This window comes from Myotis daubentonii, chromosome 4 (assembly GCF_963259705.1).
Source record: "Myotis daubentonii chromosome 4, mMyoDau2.1, whole genome shotgun sequence".
NCBI lineage: Eukaryota > Metazoa > Chordata > Mammalia > Chiroptera > Vespertilionidae > Myotis > Myotis daubentonii.
In genome coordinates this window covers 60,224,532-60,244,313 of record NC_081843.1, presented here as the reverse complement: position 1 = coordinate 60,244,313, position 19,782 = coordinate 60,224,532, and the positions used below count along the sequence as shown (strand labels likewise).

The following is a 19,782-nucleotide window of genomic DNA, read 5'->3' as shown; positions in this document are numbered from 1 at the left end:
AGTTTGAGACCTCCTTCACTGGAGATTCCTTCCAGCCCTGTGATTTCACAATTCTGGTTTGTGACTAATCAGCCTAAATTTTAGTTGGTAGACCACACAACTCCCTGCCAAACTCTCTGCACCAAATATAGCAAGAGTTGACAGATGCCCGAGCGGCAGTGGTCTTTGTGTGTGCCCATCCTAAAAGCAGCTGGGCCCACGAGCCCTAACCCCAGCTGTCTGGAACTGAGCAGCAGGTGCTGGGATGGCCAGCTGTTCTCACGAGGCAAGCCTGGCAGCTCTGCTTGCCCAGGTCTCCAATTTTCCCTTGGGTGGCCTTGCTCTTCTGGGTGGTCCAGCTCAACTCTAATCCTAGTGAGTGTGCATTCCAAAGCTGAAATACCCGGGCTAGAGCCTACAAAAAGAACATATGTGTTTTATGTTTATAAATATGTATTCTCATGCTGGATTGAATGACCACTTAAAGTCACTCCCAGTCTTAAATTCTATATGTGTGTGTGTTCTAATTATTCTGCAAAATGTTCTTACACATGAGTTTTAATTGCAAATAAAGATGGGTATGGTCCAACTGTCTTTATTCTCTCTCAACCCTCCTCAATTTTTAAAAATTTAAGCCTGTTTTTAAGAGCAGAACTAAAAAAAGCAAAGCCTAAATACCACTAAAATACTACCAGACTAAAATAACTGCATGTAACCAATCCCAGAGGAAAAAAATTGGGACAATACACTGTCCATGTGTAAAGGACATAAGAATGTATAAAAATTTAAATAAAGAAAATGCATCTTTTTTTTTTGCAAGACTATAAGGGAATATTATGGCTTTAAGTTATACTGTTGTCATTTTTCTGGTTTAATATATGTAGCAAAATAATATATAACAATTTAATACTATTTTTAATTTGTAAAATTACTACAAAATGATGATTAAGTTAAAAATTATTTTAGTATATTTTATTTGTATATTCTTTACATTTGTATTATTTTTATAGTTCTTTTTGTAGAAATAATGATGAGAAACTCTACAATGTGATGTTAGATAATTTTGCCAAGTAGATTTCTCACCACTTCAAAATGAATGGATATCTGGTGCCTTTACAGAATGAATAAGGTGTTAAGGTTTCTTACTAAAACATATAATTCTTTAAAAGTCTGAGTAAATATAGTTTTCATCTGCTTCACTTGCTCACTGACAACATGACAGAATAAGTTGAAAAATCTTATTTTTAAAGTACTTGGTTATTTTCCTTTTAAACTTATGTTCGATGGCACTTTAAACTAATATCATAAAACTTTCAGGAAACATTAACTTTGTAAACAAAAATTTACAGGACTACATAAAATAAGATAAAAATATTTAATGATGTTTTGAAGGAGAAAATCAGATCTATATACCAGCCTGAACCAACAGAAATATTTGGAACAAAAGACCAAAAGTTAGTTGTATCAGCAATGCTTTATCTGAAAGAAGAAAGATATATTTACTGTCAAAGGCAACTGGGGTGATTATATATATATATATATATATATATATATATATATATATATATATATATATAACAATTATTTAAATTGCTGATAAAATCTCATTTTAACCAAATTAATAGCTTACTGCAAATGTCTACAAAGCCATTAGCATAGCAGAAATAGGCATACACAGATGGCCTATATATATATGTAATAAAATGAAGAGCAAATTTGGTGGTTGGATATTTACTAGGATCAATAAGACATGCAAAGTGATGGGAATAAATTGATGTGTAACCCTGAATTGCCCAGGGTGTCTACACTGATGCACTAAAGTGGCAAGCCCATGAACTTCATTTCATTTTGAGGAAATTAAGAGAGAACTCCTGCCAGGCAGCATGTGGCCTAAGTGGCTGTGATCTCTGGAGCCTCCTATTGGATGTTCCAGTTTTATCTTTTGATCTTTGCACAGCAAGCTTCCCAAGTCCCTAAGGCTCTCAATTCCCTCATCTACTCCATGAATGGGTTCTTATTTCCCAGAAGTTAGCTGAATGATCTTTTTTATTGTGGTAAAAAACACGACACAAGGTCTACACTCTTAACACCTGTTTGTATACAGTACAAGTTGTTAACTATAAGCACAATTTGTACAGCAGGTTTCTAAAATGTTCTCATCTTACTAGTCCACAACTGAAAACCTAAGTCCATTGAACAGCAGTTCTTTCATTTCTCCCTCCCCTGAGCCTCTGGTAACCACCATTCTACTTTCTGTTTCTATCGTTTGATTCTTTGATATCTATGTAAATGAAAGCATGCAGTGTTCTGTGACTGGCGTATTTCACGTAGCATAATGCCATGTTGTACAATACGGCAGAATCTCTTTGTTATGGTTAAATAATATTCCACGGTTCATGTACACCACATTTTCTTCATCCATTCATCTATTGAAAGATCCTCTATTTATCTTTGTCCATTCATTTGTCAGAGGAGCCACCAGCTCCTTTTCTTTGTTCTCAGTGGTCCCCAGGTATCCAAACTCCTTTGGTCTCTCAGCACTCCACATGAGTCCAGACAGAAACCACTCCCCTGGGCAGCCTTCTGGGAAGCTGGTATGCTCCAGGCATGCTCCTCTCTTCATTTCACTCCGAGGGAGCAGTTGTAGCCAGAATGTTCTCTTTCAGTACTGAATGGTGCAGGCTTAGGAGAGGAGCAGATGGAGGTAAAACATTTTCTTACCTCTTTCAATGCAGCTGTTCCAACTCTTGTGCTCACTTGTGGTACTGCAACTTCTTAACTAGATCTAGAATCCTCATGAAGGTATTTTGGTCCAGGTGATATTGTAAAACCAACATTCCTATGGGCTAACAAGGGCTGGGACTTCCTATTCTGCCATCTTGCTGATGACACTTCACTAACATGAACAAATAGAGCATTATTCTTATTAATGTATTCAATTGACTTTTCAGTAATTTCAAGAAGCATGAAAGTCTGAAGAAAAGCACTTATTTTAAGATTTTATTCAACAGGTGAGGGAATGGGAACTCTAAAGGAATTGCGGGGAGAAAGCCCTCTATAGATATCCCTCCATGTATAGTTAATGGTCCATCTCCACATAAATCCAGCCTTAGCATTCCCATATCTTTTGTGATGTATTTTCTAAAATCCCACCACCCTAAAAATAACTAGGGACTAAAGCTTCTTTTGTGAGAGACGAAAATAACCCTAAAATTAAAACAAAAATGAAATTTTGATTTTTCTATGATGTTGGCAAAAACAAAAAGGATTGATATTCAGCACCAGCAAGGGATTAAACACAGTGTGTAAATTAAATCTCCAGGAACATTTTAGAGAAAATTTGTCAAAATACAAAAGTATTTATCAATGTATAAAATATTCTTACCTAATAAACAATAAATTTCATCTCCAGAATTTCCTACAGAAATCCTTAAAGTGTTCTTTAAGTGTATGAAATATATGTGCATGTTTATTCTCTGCATCATGCTTCTAGTAGGGAATATTTGGAAATAAACTAACATTGGCTATCATTTAAAGTTAATAAATTATGCTTCAATTGTACTATGGAATATGAAACATCTGTTTTATATGTCACCATCACACAATATAAATTCACAAAAGAAAATTGATCAATGTATCAAACTATTAATTTTACTTACCTCTAGAGAGTAGAAATATTTTAAAGTCTTTGACACATCTTACATTACGTACTCTATTTTTAACTTTATGCTGGATATATTTCAACTTTTTAAAAAGAGCATATGTTAAAGAAAAATGAAATATTTTTTTATTACCAATCAACCAATAGCAAAATACAAAAGAGTATATGGAGCTTTTCCCTCTTGCCGCCATCATAAAAGCACCAGCGCTCAAAATGAAGCTCAATCCATTTGTGACTTCTTATCAGAGCAAGAACCGTAAAAGGCATTTCAATGCACCTTTCCACATTCGCAGGAAGATTTTGTCTTCTCCTCTTTTCAAAGAGCTGAGACGAAAGTACAATGTTAGATCCTTGCCCATCTAAACGGATGATGAAGTTCAGGTTGTTCTGAAGGGCAGCAAATTGGCATAGTAGTCCAGGTTACAGGAAGAAAGATGCCAACTACACTGAAGGAGTGCAATGGGAGGAAGCTAAGGGCACAATTGTACATGTGGGCATTCACCCCAGCAAGGTGGTTATCACTAGACTAAAGGTGGACAAAGACCGCAAAAAGATCCTTGAAGGTAAAGCCAAATCTCACCAAGTAGGGAAAGGAAAAGAGCCAATACAAGGAAGAAACAATTGAGAAGATGCAGGAATGAAGTAATATTATATACAACTTTCATTAAAAGCTTAAAATGAAAAAAAAAGAGTATATAGAGTATCATTCCTAAGGGGGAAAGGGTTGGTAAAATACACACCAACTGTTGGTATTTATCACCCAGATAGGGATAACAAGTGATTTTTATATACTCTAACTTTATACCTTTGTAAATTTTCCTAATTGACTAAAATAAACTTGTATTGTTTTTATATTCAGAAAGAAAACCTAATGTTCTTTTCAGAACTGTAATATTTCCAAACTTGTGATTGAAGAATTTATTGGAATATTGAGCACATAACTCTGATGTGAGTCTTAGAGTGAAAATGGAAACTTCCTCCCATCATTTTGTCCCAGTTTGTAAGACCTGCATTTCTGTTATACATATATTTGTCCTGATTTATTTAATGTACCAAAAGCACAGCACATTGCAGGCAGCAACATAGCAATCTCTATTACTTAATAACTGACAAAATATTTTTAAAAGCATATCAATCATAAGGGGTTAGGATTTAGTGTGTTATAGCAAAGTTTCTATAAGCCTAATAAAAGAAGTTTGTTGAAAATCAATCATTAAAATATATATGAAATAAATTGAACTGAATGTTAAGCCAATGTATACCTGTCCTTTTTGTTCACTTAAAAATATTAGCCTCTAAAATTATGTAGCTTTTTTTACCTTTCAGTTTTCTTTTATATTTTCTTTTTCTATTGCACTTGGCCAAAAACCTCTGAAATTATGTCAGAATTGTAGCTTTTGGAGGTAAAGTCTGAAATGACCAAATGGATCAAATCAAATTTAATATGATGTGATTTTAAAGAAGCCAAGATACTAAATTTTGAAAATTGGTGTTTGTTCTGGAATACTAACCAAATATTTTGAAAAAATTACTAAGGAAGCAAACTTTTTTCTTTGTACAGCTTTGTTACATTTGGCAGTAATTTTTAAAATCATTTCCTATAACCATATTCAATTTAATGAATATATATCCAAAAATTGTACCATAGTGACATGGGTGAGAATAGTACTGCTTATTGAAATTAACAATTCATAAATGGGTTATTATCAATTATCTGTGTATCATGAAACTTGAAATTCAGAGAGAAATAGAAGCCCTATTTTAAATAATATTTTGGAGCCTATAATTTTTTTTCTAAGCTTAAAACAAGCAATTCAATTCACTGATTAAAGTCTTATCCCATTTTTGTGGAGCCCACACATGAGGAAAAAGTAAAAGAGATTAAGAGCTAGAGAGAGAGAATGTAATCCATTGTTTAAAAAGGGAAAACTATTAGTACCACAGTCGTAATGTCAAGACTCCCCATATAGTCAGCAATAAAGAAAAATCTCTATGGAAATAAGTTATACAAAGTGAAACTGAGAATCTGTGTTCTGTATGTTCTTGACATCAAAGGTATTAATTATTGTGAAGATCCAAAGCCCCTTACCAAAAAAGAAAATTGAATCTGTTCTTCCTGGAAGACAGGCAATGCCATAGTCCAGAGTCTGAAGCAATAATGTTCTAGCTTTCATGAATATGGTATCTTGGAAGACAAAACCCTTTCTTTTCCAGAAAGATTGACCTTCTTCCCCACACTGATCTATGGCTTTAAAAGAAAATGAATTAAATTAAATTAACTAGTTTCCTTTTCTTTTTGGGGGATCAGAGAAGGAAAATGAGTCTGATGAAAAGAGAGAAGATACAAAGCCTAAAATGTAGATTATGTCCCAAAGCTCTACTAAGTTTAAAATGAAAGTATATTGGCCTGTCCTATAGGAATTTTTCTCAAATGTTGATATGTATAAGACTTATCTAATTCTTGTAAAATGCAGATTTGCAGTCTCATCCCGGGTGATGCTGTAACTGGTTCAGAAGACCCACTTTGAAAAGCAATGCGTACCATATACTTGACAATTATAAATAAAGATTTTCCTGAAAAAGATATAAAAACAACCCCATTTACAATAGCATCAAAAAAGTTAAGTCCTTAGGGATAAATTTAACCAAGCAGATGAATGATCTCTATCTTGAAAACTATAAGATTTTGATGAAAGAAAATGAAAAGATATTCCATGATGCCCTACCTGGTTTGGCTCAGTGGATAGAGCATCAGCATGCAGACTGAAGGGTCCCAGGTTCGATTCCAGTCAAGGGCATGTACCTTGGTTGCAGGCACATCTCCAGTGGGGAGTGTGCAGGAGGCAGCTGATCAATGTTTCTATCTCATTGATTTTTCTAACTCTCTATCCCTCTCCCTTCCTCTCTGTAAAAAATAAATAAAATATATTTTTAAAAAAGATATTCCATGGTGATGGATTAGAATACTAAATTTACCATGTTACCTGAAGCTCTCTATATATTTGATGAAATCCCTATCAAAATACTAATGGCATTTTCTCACAAAGATAGAATAAAAATCTGATAATTCACATGGAACAACAAAAGACCCTGAAGTCAAAGCAATCTTGAGAAAGAAGAACAAAGCTGAGGCATCACACTTCTTGATTTCAACATTCTATATAATAAAAGGCTAATATGCAAATTGTCCCCTCAACCGGATGTTTGACTGGGAGTTCAACCAGGGGGTGGGGTCAGCTGGGGGGAGAGACTGCAGGTGGTTGGCCCCGGGGGCAGAGCTGGCTGGCCAACCACCCACGGCCCCTCCCCTTTACCTGCCTGGCCTGATTGGCCTCGATCAGGGCAGGTTAGCCAGACCTCGCCCATGCATGAATTCATGCACTGGGCCTCTAGTATAGTAATAAAAATAGAATGGTACTAGCATAAAAATATACACATAAACCATTGAAATAGAATAAAGAGCCTAGAAATAAATCTTTGCAGCCAACTACTATTTAATAAGGGAGCCAACAACACTCAATGGAATTACATCAAAGTGAAAAGTTTCTGCACACCAAAAGAAGCAACCAACAAAATGAAAAGGCTAACTATGGAAAGGGAGAAAATATTTGCAAACCGTATATCTGATAAGGGGTTAATATCCAAAATACACAGTAGCAAACAAACAAGCTATACAATAAAAATGGTCAGCGGACCTCAATAGATATTTTCTCAAAAAGACCGACAAATGGCAAATGGATACATTAAAAGATTCTTCACAGTACTAGTCATCAGGGAAATGCAAATCAAAATCACAATAAGATAAAGCCTTACATTGATTAGAAGTGTTGGCAAGGATATAGAGAAAAGGGAACCCTTGTGCACAGTTGGTTATACTGTAAATTGATACTGCCACTATGGAAAAAATTAAAAATAGAACTAGTATATGATCCACTTCTGGGTACATATTCAAAGGAAATAATATCAGGATCTTGAAGAGATATCTGCACTTTCATAGTCATTGCAGCATTATTGAGTTATTCACAATAGCCAATCTATAAAAACAATCTATATGTGACCATCAATGGATTAAGAAGATGTGAAACACACACACACATACACATACACACACACACTGGAATATTATCCAGCCATAAAAAGGGAAATCATCCATTTATGACAATATGGATGGACTTCCTTATGAGCAATATACTGAGTGAGATTAAGTCAGAAACAGAAACTATGTAAAATCTTACTTATATATAGAATCTAATCCAAAGCCAAAGAAACAGAGTAGATGGCTGCCAGGAGCTAAGGGGTAGGAGAAATAGGGAGATGTTGGTCAAAGGGTACAAACTTTCAGTTATAAGATGAATAAATTCTGTGGAGCCAATCTACATCATGGTTACTATATTTAACAATGCTGTATTATATACTTGAAAGTTACTATAAGAATAAATGTTAAATGTTCGTGTCACAAAGAAGGTAATTATGTCAGGTGATGAAAGTGTTAACTAACCCTAATGTGGCAATAATTTTCAATACATATGTATATCATGTCATCATGCTGTACAACTTAAACTTACCCAATGTTATATGTCAATTATATCTCAAAAAAGATGAGAAATAAAGAAATGGAAAACATACCTTCTGGTCTTTCATTAAGTTAATTCATACTATTAATGTTGCTAATGTAATGACTCTTGCTCTAGTACCAATATTTTCTATCATGTTAATAGTTAACCTAAGAGTCTATGATGGTTAAATTTCCCTATGATGTTTTGTTATAAAAAGTGGTCAGAAGTTTTGAAAAAATGGCAAATAAGTTTTCAGGCTGTAACATTCTTGGTCATTAATTGCATAAAAAAATAGTGTTCTATTAATGTGCTTGGATGGCGTCTTCATTTCAAGAGAAGTGTTCTAGGAAAAATTTGATAGGTGCAAGGCATACTTTCACATTTCTAAAATCTATACACTCATATAAAATATGCACTTGTTTGTCAAGTAGTATATAGTTTCCTGATCAGGCTCCAGGTAGCATCACTCGTGGTGATACAACATGACTAAAAATTCTGTTCTAACTTAACCAACTCTTGACCATACTCTAAAAGTTTCCTCATCCTTTACATAAGAATAATAAAATAGTCCAAAATCTTTAAAAGCAATTTGTAGACTACACACTATGATGATATCTAATGTGTGTGGTTTCTTTTTAAAAAAAAAAATAAGAATGAATTGCCCACTTTAAAACTAAGAAATTAATTTATATTTTGACCAAAACATTTTTCAGATTATAGTACAAAAGATTCAATTAACCATCTTGTGCAACCTTAGAAACATTTCAGTTTACCCATTTGCTAATCTTAGGAAAAATAGCTTTAACATTTCAATGAAATATTACTATTTCAAGAAACAAATTGATTAGATATCTTTTGATAAAATATTAAAAGATATTATTATAAATTATTCATGGTTATAAAAATGTTTGATATCATTTGTTTCACATATACTCCAATTCCTATCTTAGGTTTTACAAATTAATGTTTAAATCACTTTAAAACCCAATAGTCTAGAGAACATTTAAATTTTGAAATTAAAAATGTTTATAACATTTTCTCTTTTAAAAATTATGTCACACCTGATATTAAAAGTTATTTACAATATACTTTATTTCATGACTGACTTGACTGAGAAAGAGGTATCTTCTGAATCAGGAAGAATGATATAATACTGAGTTGTTGCATGGACAGCAGAAGGAGAAATTTGAAATGAGTTGTTATTTAGTATGATGGTTTTCAAATCATGTTATAAAATTCCAGTTCAAATAGCAACAATAAAAATAAGAGAATTATTTAAACACAAATTATTAAATAATGAAAGAAATTTAAACAATTAAAGTAATTAATTATAACCAAACATAATTTCTATTTAAATTCTGTTAAAAATAGGTTTTGTTTGACCCCTACTCTTCATAACTTCTGCAAAATAAAGCAGCAAGCACTCAGATCTTAATTTTTATTAATATTTTTATACTTTACACCAGTTTTAAAGTGGGTAATTCTTTCTTTTTCTTAAATATATTTTATTTATTTTTTACAGAAAGGAGGGAGCGGGATAGAGAGTTAGAAACATCGATGAGAGAGAAACATTGATCAGCTGCCTCCTGCACACCCCCAACTGGGGATGTGCCCACAACCAAGGTACATGCCCTTGACCGGAATCAAACCTGGGACCCTTCAGTCCACAGGCCGACGCTCTAGCCACTGAGCCAAACCGGTTAGGGCTCATTCTTATTTTTTAATGATTCAAGCTTAATGTTGATGGTGAAAGCTTAAAATGCATATATCCTATTTCTAACTAAAGGAAAATGTATAATCTTTGGATTTCTAAATTGTAAAAATTAAGGCACTTGATTTATTATCTCAGAAGGAATTTCTATGATGATAAGGTACAACTCTGATATGGACTTTTTTATAACTTGACTTAAATACTGGTATAACTTCATTTAGAGAATAAATTTTTGTGTGCCAACAATAATACACAGAATAGAGGCAGAAATAAGGCAGTTAAGTGCCTGCAAGGACAAATTATCTTCCCAAATCATCTTTGCATCTAAGCGTTTAAACCAGCACAAAATTTAGTCACCTCCCCTTTTCCCACCTCCACCAGAAATAATCTGGGATTCAGTGCTTAGCACATGGGAAAAATTATTTTACCCTGAAAACATATTAATACCAGGTTTCCTTTATCAACTTTCTTGATCATAAAACCATTGTTAAGAACTACCTCAAGGAGGCCCCTCAAGAAGAGGTGACTGAAAGGGTTACTCTCAGATAATTGAATGAAATGGCTTCACAAATTGGTTTATTTAATGTCATTGGTTTGGATATTTGAGAACATCTGCCAAAAACTGATGTTGGTTTTAACTTAATTAATATTGAACTGTTACTTCTGGATATATTTGAACACCAGTATCATTGCTTTGTGAAGCAATTTCTGGTTGCCAGTAGTAAAATTATGTCATAGAAAAGGATAGTTATTTCCTATTGGTTCTGACAGGAGGACATGCTTAAAGTTCATCAAAATGAGACATTATCTGCGCACAAAGAACACTAGGGGGTGCACCAAGAAAGCATAAAAAATGCGGAGACAAAGAAACAGGACAAAACTGTCAATGGAGGATATGGAGTTCAGAACCACACTTTTAAGGTCTCTTAAGAACTGTCTAGAAGCTGCCGATAAATGTAGTGAGATCCTCAAGAAATCTAATGAGACCCTCGATGTTATGTTGGGGAACCAACTAGAAATTAAGCATACACGGACTGAAATAACGAATACTATACAGACTCCCAACAGCAGACCAGAGGAGCGCAAGAATCAAGGCAAAGATTTGAAATGCAAAGAAGCAAAAAACACCCAACCAGAAAAGCAAAATGAAAAAAGAATCCGAAAATACGAAGATAGTGTAAGGAGCCTCTGGGACAGCTTCAAGCGTACCAACATCAGAATTATAGGGGTGCCAGAAGATGAGAGAGAGCAAGATATTGAAAACCTATTTGAAGAAATAATGACAGAAAACTTCCCCTACCTGGTGAAAGAAATAGACTTACAGGTCCAGGAAGCGCAGAGAACCCCAAACAAAAGGAATCCAAAGAGGACCACACCAAGACACATCATAATTAAAATGCCAAGAGCAAAAGACAAAGAGAGAATCTTAAAAGCAGCAAGAGAAAGAAACTCAGTTACTTGCAAGGGAATACCCATACGACTGTCAGCTGATTTCTCAACAGAAACTTTGCAGGCCAGAAGGGAATGGCAAGAAATATTCAAAGTGATGAATACCAAGAACCTACAACCAAGATTACTTTATCCAGCAAAGCTATCATTCAGAACGGAAGGTCAGATAAAGAGCTTCACAGATAAGGAAAAGCTAAAGGAGTTCATCACCACCAAACCAGTATTATATGAAATGCTGAAAGGTATCCTTTAAGAAGAGGAAGAAGAAGAAAAAGGTAAAGATACAAATTTTGAACAACAAACATGCATCTATCAACAAGTGAATCTAAGAATCAAGTGAATAAATAATCTGGTGATCAAAAAAAAATGAGACATTAAGTTACTTAAATGCAAATTGAAAAATTAAGTAGAAAGTAGAGGGTCCTATACAGTGTTGTTTTACACCACTTGGACATGAAATTCTATCAGAATTTCATCAAATTATTTTTGTATAATCTGATTCTCACCCTGGTGTTGTAATTCAGAGCACTGCCATCATTTTTGTTTAAAAAATAGAAAATGAAAAGAAAGAAAGGAATAAAAACATGTAGGGAATGTTAATAATTAAAAGGATCTCGAAGGTAGAATTTTTTGGTTCATCCTTTGGCCCTTGTACAATATAACATGCAACTTAAAGCTTAATGATCATTTTTAAGTATTATGTCCTGTTCACATCCAAAATGATATGAGGCATGTGATGCATTCATTAATTAGTCTATGAAGGTTTTGCTTAATAACATGTTTTATGCTACTGAGTATGTGTACTGCAGTTCACTTCATTGTACAGATGATTTTATGAATCGATATAGGTAATAGGAATCAGTTCCAATGTTATGAGAAAATAACTTTTGTTTCTATTTTAATGATTTGAACCACAATTTGTTCACTTTTAATGACATATTCATTTCTAACTTAAATCAACAACTCTACCAGCCTCTGACATTATAATGCTGGCAGTAAAGAATATAAGTTGTATTGGATTTAGGAAAATAAAGATTGTTTTTTCTTTCTCTGGATGAAGAGCATAATTGGACTCAGATATCAATATTTAGAAATGCCTAAAGATTTCCATTAATAGAGATTGAACTGACTCCCATTAAATTGAGATTTTTCAATAGTCAGGTGCATATGCTAAGATGAGCAGTGGTCCCTGGCAGGTTAATGTGACAATAGGGTAATGAAGTAGAAGCTGAGGGATTTTTTTCAGACCATAATTTACAAAATCAGGTCCCAAGAAAACTTCAGTAATTAGTGATTTTAATCCAACAGCCTTCTTATTTTAACTTCTTTTCCTGGTTATGAATCCTAGCTTTCATCATCCACAATATATTTACATATTTGTTCAGTCCTAAAAGTCACATAAAACAGTTTCAAAATTACTAACCTATAACTCTATAGAAAAGCAAATTTACCAAGTGGAGTACAATACTTATGTACAGTTTATTTTATTTTATTTTATTTTATTATTTTATTTTATTTTATTGTTTTGTTTGTTTTTATTTTTAAAATCTTTATTGTTGAAAGTATTACATATACCCTCATGTTCCCCCCATTGACCTTCTAGCCCTCCCCCACCTCTGGCCCCAGGTCTTCACCACCCTATTGTCTGTGTCATGGTTTATGTAAATATATATACAAGTTCTTTGGTTGATCTCTTTCCACCCACCCACCCTCCCACACCTTCCCTCTGAGATTCCTCAATCTATTCCATGCTTCTGTATCTCTGGATCTATTAGATTCCACATATGAGTGAGTTCATGTGATATTTGTCTTTCTCCAACTGACTTATTTCACTTAGCACAATACTCTCTAGGGGCCTCTATGCCAGTGGTTCTCAACCTGTGGGTCGCGACCCCTTTGAGGGTTGAACAACCCTTTCACAGGGGTCGCCTAAGACCATCGGAAAACACATATATAATTACATATTGTTTTTGTGATTAATCACTATCCTATCTAATAAAAGACAAACATGCAAATTGACCATACCTTCGCTATGCCCAAGCCATGCCCACCAGCCAATCAGAGCGACTATACGCAAATTAACCCAACCAAGATGGCAGCCGGCAGTCACGGAGCTGGTGCAAGCAGGAGGCTTGGTTGCCCCCACGATGGAGGAAGCCAAGCTTCCCGCCTGCCCTGGCCTCTGCTGAAGGAGTGGCTGGGGGCCTGGGTCTCCCGGAGCAGGGCAGGAACTAAGCAGCCAGGAGAGGGGTGCTGGGCTGCTGGGAGCAGGGTGGGAACTAAGCAGCCGGGAGAGGGCCACTGGGCCGCTGGGAGCAGGACGGGAACTTCCCGGGATGGGAGTCAGGTAGCCGGAGCGGGGCAGAACTTCTGCCATGTCGCCATGGCAACGTGGCAGAAGTTCCCACCCTGTAGCTGCTTGCTCATTCACTTACTCGCTCATTCATTCACTCATTCACTTACTCATTCATTATTCACTCACTCACTCAGCAAACCCTCTCAGGTCCCTGGCACCAGACAAGGCACTGAAGGTGAAGCAGGATAAGACAGAGCTATGTCCTCAAGATGTTAGTAATTCAGTAGGGCGAAGCAGGCACATGAATGAGTACGCACAGATGCACTGTACTGGGTTTGGTGAGGACTGTAACTATTGTCTGTGTCATGGTTTATGTAAATATATATACAAGTTCTTTGTATATATATTTGTTCTCTTAATAAAATGGGCCCTCGGGAGCCAGGCTGCCCCAAGCCTGTAGGCCTGTGCCTAGGCCCGGAGCTGCCGGGGTCCCGGAACTTGACAGAGGGTGCAGGTCAGGCTGAGGGGTCTGGCCCCACCCCTCACCCCCATGCACGAATTTCGTGCATCAGGCTACTAGTGCTTTAATTATGTTCAATTTGTAACAATGAAATTGGGGGTCACCACAACATGAGGAACTATATTAAAGGGTCACGGCATTAGGAAGGTTGAGAACCACTGCTCTATGCTGTCTCAAAGAGTAAGAGATCTTTCTTTTTCACTGCTGCATAGTATTACATAGTATAAATGTACCACAGCTTTTTTATCCACTTATCTACTGATGAGCACTTGGGCTATTGTAAACTGTGCTGCTATGAACAGAGGGGTGCATACATTATTTCTGATTGATGTTTCAGGTTTCTTAGAATACATTCCTAGATCAAATGGCAGTTCTATATTTAATTTTTTTGAAGAAACTCCATACTGTTTTCCATAATGGCTGTACCAGTTTGCATTCCCACCAGAAGTGTACGAGGGTTTCCTTTTCTCCACATCCTCACCAGCACTTGCCATTTATTGATTTGTTGATGGTAACCAACCTGACAGGTGTGAGGTGAGACCTCATTGCTATTTTAACTTGCATTTCTCTGATGATCAGTGGCGTTGAGCATTTTTCAAATGTCTCTTGACCTTCTGTATGTCCACTTTGGAGAAGTGTCTTTTTAGGTCATTTGCCCATTTTTTAAATTGAATTGCTTGTCTTCCTTTTATTAAGTTGTATGAGTTCCTTATATATTTTGGATATTAACCCTTTATAAGATATGTCATTGCCAAGTGTACTCTCTTACTATACAGTGGGCTCCCTTTTCACCTTGTTGATGGTTTATTTCGCTAAGCAGAAGCTTTTTATTTTGATGTAGTCCCATTTGTTTATTTTCTCCTTCTTTCCCTTGCCCTAGAAGATGTATCCACAAACATATGACTACCACAAATGTCTGAGATTTTGCTGCATATGATTTCTTCTAGGAATTTTATGGCTTCATGACTTACATTTAAGTCTTTTACCCATTTTGAATTTATTCTTGTATGTGGTTTAAGTTGGTCTAGTTTCTTTGTTTGCATGTATCTGTCCATTTTTCCCAACACTATTTATTGAAGAGGCTTTCTTAACTCCATTGTATGCTCTTGCCTCCTTTGTCAAATGTTAACTGAGCGTAAAACTTGGGTGGATTTGTGAGGTTTCTGCATGCCTGTTCTTGTGCCACTACCAGGCTGCTTTGATTACAGTGGCTTTGTAGTATAACTTGATATCTGGTTTTGTGATCCCTCTATCATTGCTCTTCTTTCTCAAAATTGCTGCAGCTATTTGTGGTCTTTTTGGGTTCCATATAAATTTTTGGAGTATTTGTTCTAGATCTGTGAAATATGCTATTGGTGTTTTAATAGGGATTACATAGAACCTATAGATTGCTTTGGTAGTATGGACATTTTAATAATGTTAATTCTATCAATCCATGAACACAGTATAGTCTTCCACTTGTTTATATCTTCTTCTATCTCTTTTTTCAACGTCCTGTAGTTTTCTGAGTACAAATCTTTTTCCTCCTTGGTTAAGTTTATTCATAAGTATCTTAATTTTTTGTTGCAATGGTAAATAGGAATGTTTGTTTAGTATCTCTTTCTGATAATTCCTGATTGGTGTTTAAAAATATCATTGATTTCTGAGTGTTAATTTTTTATCCTGCTACATTTGCCAAATTCATTTATTAAATCTAGTAAATTTTTTGGTGTAGTCTTTAGGGTTTTCTATGTACAAAATTATGTCATCTGTGAATAATGACAATTTTACTTTCTCTTTTCCAATTTGGATGTCTTTTATGTTTTCTTCTGGTCACTTAGCTAGAACTTCCAGTACTATCTATATATATAAAACCCTAATATACAAATAGACCGAACAGCAGAACAACCAACAACCGGTTGCTATGACATGCACTGACCACCAGGGGTTTGCATGGAACATAGCAGGCATCAGCAGCAGGTGGCAGAGTGTGGAACATGGTGAACATGGCAGGCATCATCCATGGCGGGATGGTGGAGAAGGTGAGGGGGAGCACCAGACCAAGGCGGAGCGCCAGTGGCTGTCATCAGGGCGAGCCTCTGGTAATTACTGAAAATTCTTTGATCCCATGCACCGAGGTCCTGCCGGGTGCTCACACTAACTGCCAGCGCCAGCCCTACTTGCACCCACTGCCAGCACCAGAGCCGCTGCTTGCACCTGCTGCCGGCTACAGGTGCCAGTCCCAATCACTCGGCTCCATCAGCGGGTGCAAGTGGCGGCTGCTGACCCTGATCATCCCTGAGGGCTTCTCCACCTGCTCCTGATGGGCAATCAGGGCAGCAGCTACCACTCACACCGGCTGCTGGCACCAGCCCCAATCACTCCGCGCCATCAGTGGGTGCGAGCAGGGCCGACGCCATCAGCACATGGGAGCGGCAGCGGCAGGAGCGGGGCTGCTGGCAGACAGACCTTGAGCCGTGGCTGGAGGGGCTGGGCTGGGGTGCAGAGGATGGGCCGAGACCTGCCCCTGTGCCCACTGCAGCCTCTCAGCCCACAGTTCCTTTCAAGGTGCACAAATTCATTCACTGGGTCCCTACTATTGAATAAGAGTGGTGAAAGCAGACATCCCTGTCTTGTTCCTGTTTCTAGGAGAAATGGTTTTAGTTTTGCCCATTGAGTATGATGTAGGCTATAGGTCTGTCATCTATGGTCTTTATTATGTTGAGATATGATCCCTCTATTCCCACTTTGCTAAGTTTTTATCAAAAATGGATGTTGGATTTTGTCAAATGTTTTTTCTGCATCTATTGATATGATCATTTGATTTTTATCTTTCATTTTGTTTATGTGATGTATCATGTTTATTGATTTGCAAATATTGTACCAGCCTTGCATCCATAGGATAAATCCCACTTGGTCATAGTGAATAATCTTTTTATTATATTGCTGGATCCAATTTGCTAATATTTTGTTGATGATTTGGGCATCTATGTTCATCAGAGCTACTGGCTTGTAATTTTCTTTCTTTGTAGTGTCATTATCTGGTTTTGGAATTAGGATATTGCTGGCATCATAAAACTAGCGTGGCGGTCTTCTGTCCTCTTGAGGTTTTTTGAAATAGTTTGAGGATGATAGTTGTTAATTTTTCTGAATGCTTGGTAAAACTCCCTTGTGAAGCTGTCTCATCCAGGACTTTTGTTTCCTGAGAGTTTCTTTTATTATTGCTTAAATTTCATTAGTTGTTATTGGTCTATTTAGAGTTTCTGATTCTTCCTGAGTCAGTTTTGGAAGATTGCATGTTTCTAGGAATTTGTGCATTTAGCCCAGAATATTAACTTTAGAATCAATTTGCCTAACTCGAAAAAAAAGTTTGATGCTATCTTTATTGGGAGTGCATTAAATTTATAAATTAAGATATGGAAAATAGACTTCTTGATCAAATAGCATCACCAGTAATGACATATTAGCATCATATACCTTTTGATATGATACCCTGAGGACACATATCTCAACTAAACTGAACCATAAGAAAACATCAGACAAACCTAAATGGAGAGACATTCTATAAAAGAATTGGTCAGTACTCTTCAAAACTATCAATATCATAAAAAACCAAGAAAGATTAAGGGGCTGTCTCCGATAGGGGAACATTAAAACATAGTAACAATGTGGATCCCTGGTTGGCTGCTGGGTCAGAAAAAAAGTATTGGGATAATTTGTGAAATTTGAGTAAAACCTGTTGTTAGTTAATATTATCCATCACTATTAATTTCCTGGTTTCAATAATTGTACAAGGTGCTAAAGCTGAGAGCAGACTATATGAATACTTAAAGCTTTGTTTATAAGTCTAAATTTATGTCAAATTAAAATATATAGAGATTCACATTTTCAACCTGGTTTTTCCATCTCTTCATTTCAGATTAAACTGTAACCTTTCCACCCATATCATAACTTAATTAATAATAGTATAGAATTAAGTGGTGAGTCAGAAGTGCAAAGTGTTATATATATGGTAATGTCAAAATTTTACTTTAGAAAATGTTATATGATTATTTCTGCCTTTTTTTAATTGAAATTAAATGCAATGACATTTCTCTAAACAAAACCACAGCTCTTTTGATTCTAGTCTCTTGTCAATCCTGAGATATTAAATTTCTTTCATCTTGGCACTCAAAGTAGATGCAAATATCATGAGGAGGAAGGGCCTATGTAGTAAATCTGCAGCTGGATCATTCCAAAGTCTGCCTTGCAGTGGACTGTGGTTTTTTTTATTTTTAATGTTATTACTCTCTTTTAAATAAGCATATTGTCAAATATATTGGCACATAATGTCATGATAACTTTTTATTTTCATGAGCCAGACTAATTAGCATATGCTTGTGGAAATAATTTACAGTACATGTTTTCTAAATTAGGTTCCTTATACATTGAAAACATTTGAGATATTTTGTATTTTTAAGATCATTAACCATTTAACAAAATTTATTTCTAATCAAAAAAGCAAGGTTTGTTGTCATTGAAACAGATTCTAAGCAATCTACATTTTTTCTTTATAGATACTAAAGCAAAGCCTATAAATATATTCATAAATATTTAGAAAGTTTTTCTATATTTTAAGCACAATGACAAATTTCCTTTTCCAAATGTAGTATAGCATATTGACTAATGTGCAGAACAGGAACCAACTCTTCTATACACCTGTCCAAACAAGATTTTGTCTTTGGTCCTATATTTTATGATATTAAATATTCTCAAAAACTACAAACATTTTGTTATTTTTAATGTGTAAATGTCCTCAAATCAATTAGTACAAAGAACAAGTCACATATGGAGAAAATGAATTTTAATATGAAAAAAGATAATAAATATGTCATTTGTTTTGTGATTCTTATATTAATTTCACTGCTTTCCAGGGAACTAAGAAAAATATATATACATTTACAGTAAAAACTTAGTATTTAAAAAGTTAACATTTGCATTTTCTTCCATTTGAATTCAACTTAAAGATCAACCTCATGTCATAAATTCTAATTTTACAAAAGAGGACAGCTTGAATCTCGGCAAATTATAGGCTGTTGGAATGCAAGAAGCCACTGGTCCAACAGTGAAACTAGTTGACTAAGATCAATAATCTTAACTGTTATCAACCTGTTCAAACTCCTATCATTGTTTAAAAGTAAACTCCGGAAGAAATGCAGGTGTATTTTTTTTTTTTCAAAAAGAAGACATGAAAACATCAAAATAAGTATCTTGTTCAGACTTTTAAATTTTTGAATACAATAGAGCAATGATCTATTTTCAAGACTACTAGCACTTTATTTACAAGAGAATTTTGCAACAAGGTGATATTTTTGGCTGGGCATTGCAAAGGTTGAAATGCACTTTTACCATTCCAGTAATAGTTTATGACTTTAATCTAATTTGTTTTTACTCCTGTTCTTTTTTGTATTCGGGAGTTTAATTTCTTGACAAATATATATTTCGGATGGATATTTAGCTGAGCTAGATCAAGTGTAGGGGCAGGTACAAAAACTGAAAAAATGAATAAGTGATCTTTTAAGGTGAGTTAGCTAATTGAAATATTTATAATATACCTTTTAGAAATATCATGTGAGCAATCCTAAAATAGAC

General features: G+C 35.3%; 1 pseudogene; it reads left to right on the top strand.

Moving 5' to 3' along the window:
• Positions 1 to 3,817: 3,817 nt before the first annotated feature.
• On the top strand, positions 3,818 to 4,281 carry LOC132232409 (large ribosomal subunit protein uL24-like; annotated as a pseudogene).
• The last annotated feature ends 15,501 nt before the right edge of the window (positions 4,282 to 19,782 follow it).